This window comes from Ambystoma mexicanum, chromosome 1p (assembly GCF_040938575.1).
Source record: "Ambystoma mexicanum isolate Mex_15411 chromosome 1p, UKY_AmexF1_1, whole genome shotgun sequence".
In the NCBI taxonomy this organism is placed as follows: domain Eukaryota; kingdom Metazoa; phylum Chordata; class Amphibia; order Caudata; family Ambystomatidae; genus Ambystoma; species Ambystoma mexicanum.
In genome coordinates, this window is record NC_090921.1 from 1,512,799,980 (window position 1) to 1,512,815,721 (window position 15,742).

The following is a 15,742-nucleotide window of genomic DNA, read 5'->3' on the forward strand; positions in this document are numbered from 1 at the left end:
TTGGTGTACAGCGGTGGGATACGACTGAAGGTATCCAGTGTTGCGCTCGAACTAAGGCATTTCAGGTTATTCCAAACAGTACACGTAGTGAATTGTTGTAATATAACTTTAAAAAGGCCATAGTCCTATCAAACAGTATGGAAGCAAATACCTTGTTAACTTTAAATGCTTCCAAATCAGAAACATTGAAGAAGATGTGTGCGGAGAGAGGTGTTTCCTCTCAAGGCACTAAATTGGAAATGATCCAGAGAATCGTGGCGTGGCAAGAAGCGCAGCTTGACGCTATAACTTCCGAGGACAGTGCAGAAGGTGGTGGGGCTGCTCTCACTGGTAGAACCGACGGTTCTGCCGCTGCACTGATCCATCGCGACCACGAGGACAGGGAGGATGTGATGTCTAATGTTTCCTCTGCCAGTGTTGATGGGGAGGCTATGCTTGAATTCAAGAAGCAAGAGCTGCGGTTTAGGCAGCAGGAGCTTGAATTCAGCATAGCCAAACCAAAAATCGAACAGGCAGAAAAACAGAAAGACAGGGATCACCAGTTGGAACTGGCCAAGCTTCAGGTTGCAAATGGGTCCAAGGGTCCTGGACATGGCTCTGGGGCTTCCTCTCATCCACGGTTTCCGAAAGATCTGCTCAGTGTGTATGAAGAAAGGAATGACATTATGGACTGGCTGAATGCGTTTGAGTATGCATGCGAGGTTCAAGAAGTTGACAATGCTGATAAGATTGCTTGGTTGCTCAGTAGACTGCCCCATTCTGGCTGCAGTGCCATTATGGAAATGTCGAAGGCTGAGCGGGCTGATTTCGCAATGTTAAAGCAAACTCTCATTTTAAAGTTTGGGAAGACTCCGGCCCAATATTTAAAGCGTTTTCGAGAGTATAAGAAAAAGGAAGGTGGTACTTGGGTATCTTATGTCGCTGAATCTTTGAAAAACTTAACTGGCTGGGTCGAAGGTTATAAGGCTTCTACCTTCGAAGGCATGATCAATCTGGTCATGCTGGAACACATTTTTGCTTCTTCTTCCCCGGAGCTTAAGCAGCATTTGGCCGATTCGAAGGAGATAGATCCTAAGAAGCTGGCCATTGCAGCAGACTTATGGGTGTCACATCGAGTGTCCCATAAGGACAAAAATCCTGGTAAGCAGGAGGAAGGGAAAAGTCCAAAGATATGGAGGGTGGGGAATCTGCTAAATCTTCTTCCCATAAGGGCCACAAAAAGAAAAACAAGGGTAAGACACAAGAGAACTCACAGGGTAGTGGAGGTTCGCCTCCGAAACAGAACTCTGGTTACAATAAGCCTCCCTACGTAAACAGACCCACTGGGGCTTGTTTTTCTTGTGGAGCAACTGACCATGTGAAGGGGGATCCCCGGTGTAAGGTTAGACCTTTGGGGGTCCACTCCGCTAATCTGGCCTTCTCCTCCTACGAGGAAGAAGAGATTACAGGAGCATCCTTCTCCTCAGACTCATTTCCCAGCGGGATAGAGGCTGAGGTAGTTTTAGTGTCCCTGGGTTCCTGGGAGCCTAAAGTCGCAGAGGCTTATGCTAGAATTCCGGATAATACCAAGCACTACTTTAAAGACAGCGTGCTGATCAATGGAGTGGATACTCCAGCTCTTAGGGATAGTGGGTGCAGTCGAACAGTAGTGGATTCTACCTTGGTAGACTCAGAGGAAGTTGCCAGAGCTACTCTGATGCCCACTAAGTTTGCTGACGGCCCCCTCCGTTTGTTTCCCGTGATCCCTGTAAATCTTACTTTAAATGGTACAGCAGTCAGGATTCCAGTGAGCATTCAGAGAAACGTCCCGGGAAAGGTCTTGCTGGGTAATGATCTCAGAGCTTTAGGGCTCGTAGGAGACACTGCCGAAAGACCCTACACACGGTCTCAAGCACGGGCAGCATTGGCCAAGTCCAATACGCCGCCCCAGCCGAAGGGGAAACCCAAGGCGAAGGGAGTCTACAAGTCAAGACGAGGGAAAGAGAATATTCCCCCGAGCTCGCCTACCACTGCGGTGGAGGAAGTTGGTCAATCGCCCGGGCCTGACGAGGAGGTGGCGATGCCTGAAGTTTTCGACCCCAACGATCATCCTGAACTAAAAGACTTGTTAGTTGAAGGAGGTCCTGATAGGGACGAATTCAGTAAAGGCCAACGTGAGTGCCCATCTCTGGAAGGCCTAAGGAGACAGGCCTGCTCCCAGCTTGAGGGTGAGCCTCCTGGGAAGCATAGGATTTATTGGGAAGGTGGACTCCTGTATAGTGAGCCCACAGAGTCTACAGAAGGAGACCATAGGAGGTTGGTGGTTCCCCTTGCTGTTAGGCCCTTCCTCCTGCAGTTGGCGCATGAAGTTCCCCTTGCTGGTCACCTTGGTATGAAGAGGACCAAGCAAAGGTTATCCATGCACTTCTACTGGCCCAAGATGGGGGTGCAAGTAGAAAGTCACTGCAGGAGTTGTGCCTCCTGCCAGTTGTCTGGTAAGGTTGGCGCGACAATCCAAGCTCCGTTGGTACCGCTCCCAGTTGTGGGGGTACCATTTGAAAGGGTAGGGATCGACATCGTTGGTCCCCTTGACCCGCAAACATCCTCGGGCAATAGGTTTATCCTGGTGCTGGTCGACCATGCAACCAGGTATCCTGAGGCCATCCCATTGAAAACTGTAACTGCCAAGTCAGTTGCAAAAGCTTTACTCGGCATATTTACTAGGGTTGGCTTCCCTAAAGAAGTTGTGTCAGATCGTGGCAGCAACTTTATGTCGAAGTATATGCAGGCTATGTGGAAAGAATGTGGGGTCACCTACAAGTTCTCTTCTGCATACCACCCCCAGACCAATGGTCTGGTGGAACGTTTCAACAGAACGTTAAAAAGCATGATTGGGGCTCTGGAGGAGCCCCAGAGAAGAAAATGGGATCTTCTTTTACCATGCCTACTGTTTGCCTACCGAGAGGTACCACAGGAGGGTGTTGGCTTCAGCCCCTTCGAACTTCTGTTCGGTCATCCCGTACGGGGACCCTTAGCCATCGTCAAAGAGGGATGGGAGATGCCCACTCCCCCTGTTACTACCAATGTAGTTGATTATGTGCTAGGGCTCAGAAAACGGATGGTACTTCTGATGGGCTTGGCTAGTGATAAATTGAAGGCAGGGCAAGCGCTGGTGAAACATTGGTACGACCAGAAAGCTTCCCTCATCAACTTTACACCTGGTCAGCACGTCCTGATCATGAATCCAATAAGGCCTCGCGCTTTACAGGACAAATGGTCAGGCCCTTACACAGTGGTGGAGCCCCTGGGTGAGGTGAACTATTTAGTGGACCTTGGAAGGCCTGGACAGGCTCCAAAAGTGTTTCACGTGAATAGGCTGAAGGCTTTCGTCCCAAGAGTCGAAATCGCAGCACTGCTACTGGCTTCAGATGTTGAGGAAGAGGAGTCAGAACCTCTCCCCGACCTGTTCCAAAGCGGTCCTTCAGATGGCTCCGTTGAGGGTGTCCGAGTGGCCCCTCACCTGACTTCTGATCAGCAGGCTGAGGTGAAAAGTTTGCTTAGGCAGTTTTCCCCCCTGTTTTCACAGTCCCCTGGTTTGACACCTTGGTGCAAACATAACATTGACACAGGAGACAGTGTACCTACCAAAAGTAGGGGATACAGGATGTCAGATAAAGTACGGTCTTATATTAAGACCGAGGTCAACAAGATGTTAGACCTTGGGGTGATTGAACCCTCTAGTAGTCCTGGGTCCAGTCCTGTGGTTTTGGTTCCAAAAGCAGGCACTTCTGAATTGAGGTTCTGCATGGATTACAGGGCTCTGAATGCTGTCACCAAGACAGATGCACACCCCTTGCCTCGAACAGATGAGCTGGTGGATACGTTGGGTGCCTCCAAGTACCTCAGCACGTTTGACCTCACTGCTGGCTATTGGCAAATAGCTTTAGCAGAACATGCCAAGGAGAAGACAGCATTTTCTACTCCAGACGGCCTTTACAAATTCCGGGTAATGCCGTTCGGGTTGAAGAATGCACCTGCCACTTTCCAGAGGCTTGTGAATCATATGTTGAATGGGTTGGACGAATTCTGTCTTGCATATCTAGACGATATAGCAGTTTTCAGTGCCACCTGGGAAGACCGTGTGAAACACCTCAGGATTGTGCTCCAGGCCCTTCAGAAAGCCCACTTGACCATAAAGGCTAGTAAATGCCAGATTGGACAAGGCTCAGTGGTTTACCTTGGACATGAAGTAGGTGGAGGGAGGATACAGCCTCTACCCAGTAAAGTACAAGCAGTACAAGACTGGCCTACCCCCACTACGCAAACCCAAGTGAGAGCCTTCTTAGGACTCACGGGTTATTATCGCAATTTTGTGGCAGACTATGGCACCATAGCTGCTCCTCTGACTGCCCTCACAACTCCGAAGAAACCCAAGAAGGCAACTTGGACTGACGAGTGTGAGAAGGCCTTCAATGGCTTAAAAGACTCCTTGTGCCAGGCCCCTGTGCTCAGGGCCCCTGATTATCAAAGACCTTTTATCGTGCAGACGGATGCCTCTGACACTGGGATAGGAGCTGTACTATCACAAGTACATGAGAAGGGTAAGGAACACCCTATTGGTTTTATTAGTCGCCAGCTTAAGGACAGAGAGCTCAGATCGTCCACGGTAGAGAAAGAATGTTTCTCTGTTGTGTGGGCCCTAAGGAAGCTGAGGCCCTACCTCTATGGGACCCACTTCACTGTGCAGACTGACCATAAGCCGTTAAAGTGGCTAATGAACATGAAGGGGGAGAATCCAAAGTTGCTTAGGTGGTCCATAAGTCTACAAGGCTTCGACTTCACTATTGAGCATAGGCCAGGTGTCCAACATAGCAATGCTGATGGGTTGTCCAGAATGTTTAACCGACCTGAACAAGAGACTCATCCAGGGGTGGATTAGTTCCCCCTGTCCATAGTCTGGGAGGGGCGAGTGTTAGGAAAGATTTCGTAATTGTAGGGAATTTTCCTTCCATGTAGCAACCCCTAAACTTTTTGCTATTGTTTTTAACCTTGTTCTTGACTTTGCCAGAGAAGTACAGCCTTCTGCCGCACTTCTCTGGGCTTTCGCTCCTTTTCTTACGGGGAAACTGACATGCCCTTAAGACATTCAGTACCGGGGAACGCTGTTTCCCGTAGTTTCGTTTATCATGTTGCGGCTTTAGTGCAACATGACACAAGAGGGCACTGTAAGCTAAGTTACAGCTCTCTTGGGTCTCTAGCCTTCTACGGGCCCTAGATACTCTTTTAGGATGGTATTTGATCGGTGCAAGTCATTCAGGGACTGGAATGGTGGCAGCGATCGTTTTGTTTATTTTGAGCTCCTTTTGGCGTTCTGAGCACGTTTTTCGCACTGAACCCAAAATGGTGGCCTGGCTCCCAAAATGGCCAGTCCACAAGGCTCCTTTGTCCTGTCCACTGACCGTCTTGCTCCCTTCACCTTCCCCAGGTCGGGCGACCCGGGGCCTTCCTTATTTGGGCATGTACTTTCCCGCGAAACGTGGTTGCTTTCGCGGGCTTCTACATGTCGTTTGTGTGCCTCCAGGGTGTGGGCTGGGATGTCTGGTCCCAATACACATCCTGGGTGCCAGAGAGTCTGGGGTGGTGTGAATGCCTGGGACCACCGTGGTCCGTGATTGGTCCACGTATGGTATGTGTGTTGATGTGCCGATCTCCCATTGGCTCCCCTCCGTTTTGGCGCGAAGGGAACCGTGGATAAGAGGGAGCTGGAAACACCACTACCATGTCGATCTCCTGAGTTCTCACGAACGAAGGAATACAGGAGCCAAGTATCCTGCAACCAAGAGGCTGGACCGAGGAATTGCTGGTGACCCGCTGAAGGAATCCTCCTTTGCACTGCTGTCGTCCTGTGAAACCCTTTCCTCCTTGGATCGAACCAGAAGTGTCTGTACTGGTGCTTCGACCTTTGGAATAGCAGGAACAGCTATTCCCGGCGACTTCATCACCCCCTCCAAGTAAGCCTTCGGAAGTGTCTCTGGGCCATCCAGTTGACTGACCAGCTTACAAGGGAGTCCTGCTCTGTAACTGCCGCCAGGTTGTGTTGTATTTCGAGTCCTTGTCACTCTCCCACGCTTCGTACACTTGGCGTTCCCAAGTCTGAAGGGAGGAGTGTACATTTGGCTTGAATACACACGGCCGCTCCGTTGTCCTGCTGCGGCAACAAACTGTGCTGGTTTCGTCGATTGGGACGTCTTTTTGCTCTACACGACTTCGAGGCGTTCCCTGCTCTTCTGAACCTGCCAGCTGCTGAAACTAACGTGGAGAAGCCTGGGTCTGCTTGCTTCGGGGACCGGTGAGTAGTTTAGCTAGGATCTGGTCGCCCTCCTGCAGTATCCCATTGCTTTCCCTGCTGTGTAAAAACAGCACCCTTTTGGCCGTACTCGCGCTCTGCTTCTGCCCGCTGTGGAGGCTGCGCTTGAGTTGCGGAACCTGTTCTCCTTCTGCTGTGCACTAACCCGAACTGCCTGACTTCCTCCGAAGAGCTTCCCCTTTTGCCCGTTGGCACCGGCGTGGCAGGTACTTTGAGCACAAGGCTCCACTCTTCGCAGGGCTCGGACTTCCATCTAGTTAGGTGCCTCTGAAGGCGAACTGAGTCTAAAGCGTTATCGCACTGCCTGTTTTCCTTTCCTTTCAGGTGGACTACATATTTCGTGCTTTAAACGCTTGCGACTGTGTATTTGTATATATATTGTGTTGATATGGTATGTGTTGGTTTAATATTGTGATATTGTGATTTTCTCGCTACGGTCATTATTTTAAAGGCCTTAAAATAAATGTGTATCTATTTTTGATATAACAACTGTTTGGAGTAGTTTGTAAGCGCTCTTGCTTTGTGTGCTCATTGCGGGCTTTCAGTCACCCTCACCCCTCTTGAGACCTAGTCTTGACCGCCGCGATCGCTACCTTGATTGGTCTGGCTCGTCCAGAGGTTACCCTGTTCCAAGTAATTAGGTTGGCCTTCTGAACTTCTGCGCCACCAGGACAGAGTTCAGAAATCCGTCTTAACACATCTCATGCTGTAGGAAGGGTCTCAGGTTTGGAAAAGGAAGGAGTTGGATATCACATTTCATGTTAGAGGTAGGATCTCAGGTTTGGTATTAGAGGCATTGAGATATCACATCTCATGCTATCAGAAGGGTATCAGGATTGGAATGGGAAGGAGTTGGATATCACATCTCATGCTAAAGGGAGGGTCTCAGGTTTGGAATGGGAAGGATTTGGATATCACATCTCATGTTATAGGAAGGACCTTAGGTTTGGTATTAGAAGCATTGAGATATCACATCTCATGCTATAGGAAGGGTCTCGGGATTGGAATGGGAAGGAGTTGGATATCACATCTCATGTTATAGGAAGGATCTCAGGTTTGGTATTAGAAACATTGAGATATAACATCTCATGCTATAGGAAGGGTCTCAGGATTGGAATGGGAAGGAGTTGGATATCACATCTCATGCTATGGGAAGGGTCTCAGGTTTGGTATTAGAAGCATTGTGATATCACATCTCATGCTATAGGAAGGGTTTCAGGTTTGGTAGAAGCATTGAGATATCACATCTCATGCTATAGGAAGAGTCTCAGGTTTGGGAAGGGAAGGATTTGGATTTCACATCTCATGTTATAGGATGGTTCTCATGTTTGGTTTTTGAAGCATTGAGATATCACATCTCATGCTATCGGAAGGGTCTCAGGTTTGGAATGGGAAGGAGTTGGATATCACATCTCATGTTATAGGAAGGGTCTCAGGTTTGGAATGGGAAGGAGTTGGATATGACATCTCTTGTTATAGGGAGGGTCTCAGGATTTGAATGGTAAGGAGTTGGATATCACATCTCATGCTATAGGAAGGGTCTCAGGCTGGAATGGGAAGGAGTTGGATATCACATCTCATGTTATATACAGGAAGGGTCTCAGGATTGGAATGGGAAGGATTTGGATATCACATCTCTTGCTATAGGAAGGGTCTCAGGTTTTTTATTAGAAACATTGAGATATCACATCTCATGCTATAGGAAGGGTTTTAGGATTGGAATGGGAAGTATTTGGATATCACATCTCATGCTAAAGGAAGGGTCTCAGGTCTGGAATGGGAAGGAATTGGATATCACATCTGTTTCCAACCTGAGACACTTCCTATAGCATGAGAAGGGATATCCAACTCCTTCCCAATCCAATCCTGAGACCTTTCCGATAGCAGAGATGTGATATCTCAATGCTTATACCAAACCTGAGACCCTTCCTATGGCATGAGATGTGATATCCAACTCCTTGCCATTCAAATCCTGAGACCCTTCCTATAGCATGAAAAGGGATATCCAACTCCTTCCCAATCCAATCCTGAGACCCTTCCGATAGCAGAGACGTGAAATCTCAATGCTTCTACCAAACCTGAGACCCTTCCTTTAGCATGAGATGTGATATCCAAATCCTTCACATTCCAATCCTGAGACCCTTCCTATAGCATGAGATTTGATATCTCAATGCTTCTAATACCAAACGTGAGATCCTTCCTATAACATAAGATGTGATATCCAAATCCTCCCCTTCCAAACCTGAGACCCTCCCTTTAGCATGAAATGTGATATCCAACTCCTTCCTATTCCAATCCTGAGACTCTTCTGATAGCATGAGATGTGATATCTCAATGCTTCTAATACCAAACCTGAGATCCTTCCGATAGCATGAGATGTGATATCTCAATGCTTCTAATACCAAACCTGAGATCCTTCCTATAACATGAGATGTGATATCCAAATCCTTCCCCTTCCAAACCTGAGACCCTCCCTTTAGCATGAGATGTGATATCTAACTCCTTCCCATTCCATTCCTGAGACCCTTCTGATAGCATGAGATGTGATATCTCAATGCCTCTAATACCAAACCTGAGATCCTACCTCTAACATGAAATGAGATATCCAACTCTTTCCCCTTCCAAACCTGAGAGCCTTCCTATAGCATGAGATGTGATATCCAAGTCCTTCCCATTTCAATACTGAGACCCTTCCTATAGCTTGAGATGTGATATCCAACTCCTTCCCATTCCAATTCTGAGACCCTTCCTATAGCATGAGATGTGATATCTCAATGCTTATACCAAACCTGAGAGCCTACCTATAACATGAGATGTGATATCCAAGTCCATCCCATTCCAATCCTTAGACCCTCCCTACAGCATGCGATGTGATATCTCAATGATTCTAATACCAAACCAGAGACTCTTCCTATAACATGAGATGGGATATCCAACTCCTTCCCATTCCAATTCTGAGACCCTTCCTATACTATGAGACTTGATATCTCAATGCTTCTAATACCAAACCTGAGACCCGTAATATAACATGAGATGTGATATCCAAATCCTTCCCCTTCCAAACCTTAGACCCTTCCTTTATCATGAGATGTGATATCCAACTCATTCCCATTCCAATCCTGAGACCCTTCCGATATCATGAGATGTGATATCTCAAAGCTTCTAATATCAAACTTGAGACCCTCCCTATAGCATGAGATGTGATATCCAAGTCCTTCCCATTCCAATCCTGAGACCCTTCCTATAGCATGAGATGTGATATCTCAATGCTTCTAATACCAAACCTGAGACCCTTCCTATAACATGAGATGGGAATACCCAACTCCTTCCCATTCCAATCTTGAGACCCTTCCGATAGCAGAGATGTGATATCTCAATGCTTATACCAAACCTGAGATCCTTCCTATAACATGAGATGTGATATCCAACTCCTTCCCATTCCAATCCTGAGACACTTCCTATAGCATGAGATGTGATATCTCACTGCTTATACCAAACCTGAGACCCTTCCCATAGCAGGAGATGTGATATCCAACTCCTTCCCATTCCAATCCTCAGACCCTTCCTATAGCATGAGATGTGATATCTCAATGCTTCTAATGTCAAACTTGAGACCCTACCTATAGCATGAGATGTGATATCCAAGTCCTTCCCATTCCAATCCTGAGACACTTCCTATAGCATGAGATGTGATATCTCAATGCTTCTAATACCAAACCTGAGACCCTTCCTATAACATGAGATGGGATATCCAACTCCTTCCCATTCCAATCCTGAGACCCTTTTGATAGCAGAGATGTGATATCTCAATGTTTATACCAAACCTGAGACCCTTCCTACGGCATGAGATGTCATATTCAACTCCTTCCCATTCCAATCCTGAGACCCTTCCTATAGCATGAGATTTGATATCCAACTCCTTCCCATTCCAATCCTGAGACCCTTCCTATAGCATGAGATGTGATGTCTCAATGCTTCTAATACCAAACCTGAGATCCTTCCTATAACATGAGATGTGATATCCAACTCCTTCCATTCCAATCCTGAGACCCTTCCTATAGCATGAGATGTGATATCTCAATGCTTATACCAAACCTGAGACCCTTCCTATAGCATGAGATGTGATATCCAACTCCTTCCCATTCCAATCATGAGACCCTTCCTATAGCATGAGATGTGATATCTCAATGCTTCTAATACCAAACCTGAGATCCTTCCTATAACATGAGATGTGATATCCAAATCCTTCCCCTTCCAAACCTGAGACCCTCCCTTTAGCATGAGATGTGATATCTAACTCCTTCCCATTCCATTCCTGAGACCCTTCTGATAGCATGAGATGTGATATCTCAATGCCTCTAATACCAAACCTGAGATCCTACCTCTAACATGAAATGAGATATCCAACTCTTTCCCCTTCCAAACCTGAGAGCCTTCCTATAGCATGAGATGTGATATCCAAGTCCTTCCCATTTCAATACTGAGACCCTTCCTATAGCTTGAGATGTGATATCCAACTCCTTCCCATTCCAATTCTGAGACCCTTCCTATAGCATGAGATGTGATATCTCAATGCTTATACCAAACCTGAGAGCCTACCTATAACATGAGATGTGATATCCAAGTCCATCCCATTCCAATCCTTAGACCCTTCCTACAGCATGCGATGTGATATCTCAATGATTCTAATACCAAACCAGAGACTCTTCCTATAACATGAGATGGGATATCCAACTCCTTCCCATTCCAATTCTGAGACCCTTCCTATACTATGAGACTTGATATCTCAATGCTTCTAATACCAAACCTGAGACCCGTAATATAACATGAGATGTGATATCCAAATCCTTCCCCTTCCAAACCTTAGACCCTTCCTTTATCATGAGATGTGATATCCAACTCATTCCCATTCCAATCCTGAGACCCTTCCGATATCATGAGATGTGATATCTCAAAGCTTCTAATATCAAACTTGAGACCCTCCCTATAGCATGAGATGTGATATCCAAGTCCTTCCCATTCCAATCCTGAGACCCTTCCTATAGCATGAGATGTGATATCTCAATGCTTCTAATACCAAACCTGAGACCCTTCCTATAACATGAGATGGGAATATCCAACTCCTTCCCATTCCAATCTTGAGACCCTTCCGATAGCAGAGATGTGATATCTCAATGCTTATACCAAACCTGAGATCCTTCCTATAACATGAGATGTGATATCCAACTCCTTCCCATTCCAATCCTGAGACACTTCCTATAGCATGAGATGTGATATCTCAATGTTTATACCAAACCTGAGACCCTTCCCATAGCAGGAGATGTGATATCCAACTCATTCCCATTCCAATCCTCAGACCCTTCCTATAGCATGAGATGTGATATCTCAATGCTTCTAATGTCAAACTTGAGACCCTACCTATAGCATGAGATGTGATATCCAAGTCCTTCCCATTCCAATCCTGAGACACTTCCTATAGCATGAGATGTGATATCTCAATGCTTCTAATACCAAACCTGAGACTCTTCCTATAACATGAGATGGGATATCCAACTCCTTCCCATTCCAATCCTGAGACCCTTTTGATAGCAGAGATGTGATATCTCAATGTTTATACCAAACCTGAGACCCTTCCTACGGCATGAGATGTCATATTCAACTCCTTCCCATTCCAATCCTGAGACCCTTCCTATAGCATGAGATTTGATATCCAACTCCTTCCCATTCCAATCCTGAGACCCTTCCTATAGCATGAGATGTGATGTCTCAATGCTTCTAATACCAAACCTGAGATCCTTCCTATAACATGAGATGTGATATCCAACTCCTTCCATTCCAATCCTGAGACCCTTCCTATAGCATGAGATGTGATATCTCAATGCTTATACCAAACCTGAGACCCTTCCTATAGCATGAGATGTGATATCCAACTCCTTCCCATTCCAATCATGAGACCCTTCCTATAGCATGAGATGTGATATCTCAATGCTTCTAATACCAAACCTGAGATCCTTCCTCTAACATGAAATGTGAGATCCAACTCCTTCCCTTTCCAAACCTAAGAGCCTATCTATAGCATGAGATGTGATATCCAAGTCCTTCACATTCCAACCCTTAGACCCTTCCTACAGCATGCAATATGATATCTCAATGATTCTAATAACAAACCTGAGACCCGTCCTATAACATGAGATGGGATATCCAACTCCTTCCCGTTCCAAACCTGAGACCCTTCCTTTAGCATGAGATGTGATATCCAGCTCCTTCCCATTCCAATCCTGAGACACTTCCGATAGCATGAGATGTGATATCTCAATGCTTCTAATATCAAAACTGAGACCCTCCCTATAGCATGATATGTGATATCTAAGTCCTTCCCATTCCAATCCTGAGACCCTTCCTATAGCATGAGATGTGATATCTCAATGCTTCTACCAAACCTGAGACCCTTCCTTTAGCATGAGATATAATATCCAACTCCTTCCCATTCCAATCCTGAGACCCTTCCTATAGCATGAGATGTGATATCTCAATACTTCTAATACCAAACCTGAGATCCATCCTACAACATGAGATGTGATATCCAACTCCTTCCCTTTCCAAACCTGAGAGCCGTTCTATAGCATGAGATGTGATATCCAGGTCCTTCCCATTCCAATCCTTAGACCCTTCCTACAGCATGCAATATGATATCTCAATGATTCTAATAACAAACCTGAGACCCGTCCTATAGCATGAGATATGATATCCAAGTCCTTCCCATTCCAATCCTGAGACCCTTCCTATAACATGAAATGTGATATCCAACTCCTTCCCATTCCAACCTGAGACCCTTCCTATAGCATGAGATGGGATATCCAACTTCTTCCAAATCCAATACTGATACCCTTCCGATAGCATGAGATGTGATATCCCAATGCTTCTACCAAACCTGAGACCCATACTATGGCATGAGATGTGTTATCAAACTCCTTCCCATTCCAATCCTGAGACCCTTCCTATAGCTTGAGGTGTGATATCCAACTCCTTCCCATTCCAATTCTGAGACCCTTCTTATACCATGAGACTTGATATCTCAATGCTTCTAATATTAAACCTGAGACCCGTCCTATAACATGAGATGTGATATCCAAATCCTTCCCCTTCCAAACCTTAGACCCTTCCTTTATCATGAGATGTGATATCCAACTCCTTCCCATTCCAATCCTGAGACCCTTCCGATATCATGAGATTTGTTATCTCAATGCTTCTAATATCAAACTTGAGACCCTCCCTATAGCATGAGATGTGACATCCAAGTCCTTCCCATTCCAATCCTGAGACCCTTCCTATAGCATGAGATGTGATATTTCTATGCTTCTAATACCAAACCTGAGACCCTTCCTATAACATGAGATGGGATATCCAACTCCTTCCCATTCCAATCCTGAGACCTTTCCGATAGCAGAGATGTGATATCTCAATGCTTATACCAAACCTGAGAACCTTCCTATGGCCTGAGATGTCATATACAACTCCTTCCCATTCCAATCCTGAGACCCTTCCTTTAGCATGAGATGTGATATCTCAATGCTTATACCAAATCTGAGACCCTTCCTATAGCATGAGATGTGATATCCAATTCCTTCCCATTCCAATCCTGAGACCCTTCCTATAGCATGAGATGTGATATCTCAATGCTTATACCAAACCTGAGAGCCTACCTATAACATGAGATGTGATATCCAAGTCCATCCCATTCCAATCCTTAGACCCTTCCTACAGCATGTGATGTGATATCTCAATGATTCTAATACCAAACCAGAGACTCTTCCTATAACATGAGATGGGATATCCAACTCCTTCCCATTCCAATCCTGAGCCGCTTCCGATAGCAGAGATGTGATATCTCAATGCTTATACCAAACCTGAGACCCTTCCTATAACATGAGATGTGATATCCAACTCCTTCCCGTTCCAAACCTGAGACACTAACTATAGCATATGTGATATCCAACTCCTTCCCATTCCAAACATGAGACCCTTCCTATAGCAAGAAAGTAATATCCAACTCCTACCCATTCCAATCCTGAGACCCTTCCTATAGCAAGAGATGTGATATCCAAATCCTTCCCATTCCAATCCTGAGACCCTTCCTATAACATGAGATGTGATATCCAACTCCTTCCCATTCCAATCCTGAGACACTTCCTATAGCATGAGATGTGATATCTCAATGCTTCTAATACCAAACCTGAGACTCTTCCTATAACATGAGATGGGATATCCAACTCCTTCCCATTCCAATCCTGAGACCCTTTTGATAGCAGAGATGTGATATCTCAATGTTTATACCAAACCTGAGACCCTTCCTACGGCATGAGATGTCATATTCAACTCCTTCCCATTCCAATCCTGAGAAGCTTCCTATAGCATGAGATTTGATATCCAACTCCTTCCCATTCCAATCCTAAGACCCTTCCTATAGCATGAGATGTGATGTCTCAATGCTTCTAATACCAAACCTGAGATCCTTCCTATAACATGAGATGTGATATCCAACTCCTTCCATTCCAATCCTGAGACCCTTCCTATAGCATGAGATGTGATGTCTCAATGCTTATACCAAACCTGAGACCCTTCCTATAGCATGAGATGTGATATCCAACTCCTTCCCATTCCAATCCTGAGACCCTTCCTATAGCATGAGATGTGATATCTCAATGCTTCTAATACCAAACCTGAGATCCTTCCTCTAACATGAAATGTGAGATCCAACTCCTTCCCTTTCCAAACCTAAGAGCCTATCTATAGCATGAGATGTGATATCCAAGTCCTTCACATTCCAACCCTTAGACCCTTCCTACAGCATGCAATATGATATCTCAATGATTCTAATAACAAACCTGAGACCCGTCCTATAACATGAGATGGGATATCCAACTCCTTCCCATTCCAATCCTGAGACACTTCCGATAGCAGAGATGTGATATCTCAATGTTTATACCAAACCTGAGACCCTTCCTATAACATGAGATGTGATATCCAACTCCTTCCCGTTTCAAACCTGACACCCTTCCTTTAGCATGAGATGTGATATCCAGCTCCTTCCCATTCCAATCCTGAGACACTTCCGATAGCATGAGATGTGATATCTCAATGCTTCTAATATCAAAACTGAGACCCTCCCTATAGCATGATATGTGATATCTAAGTCCTTCCCATTCCAATCCTGAGACCCTTCCTATAGCATGAGATGTGATATCTCAATGCTTCTACCAAACCTGAGACCCTTCCTTTAGCATGAGATGTGATATCCAACTCCTTCCCATTCCAATCCTGAAACCCTTCCTATAGCATGAGATGTGATATCTCAATACTTCTAATACCAAACCTGAGATCCTTCCGATAACATGA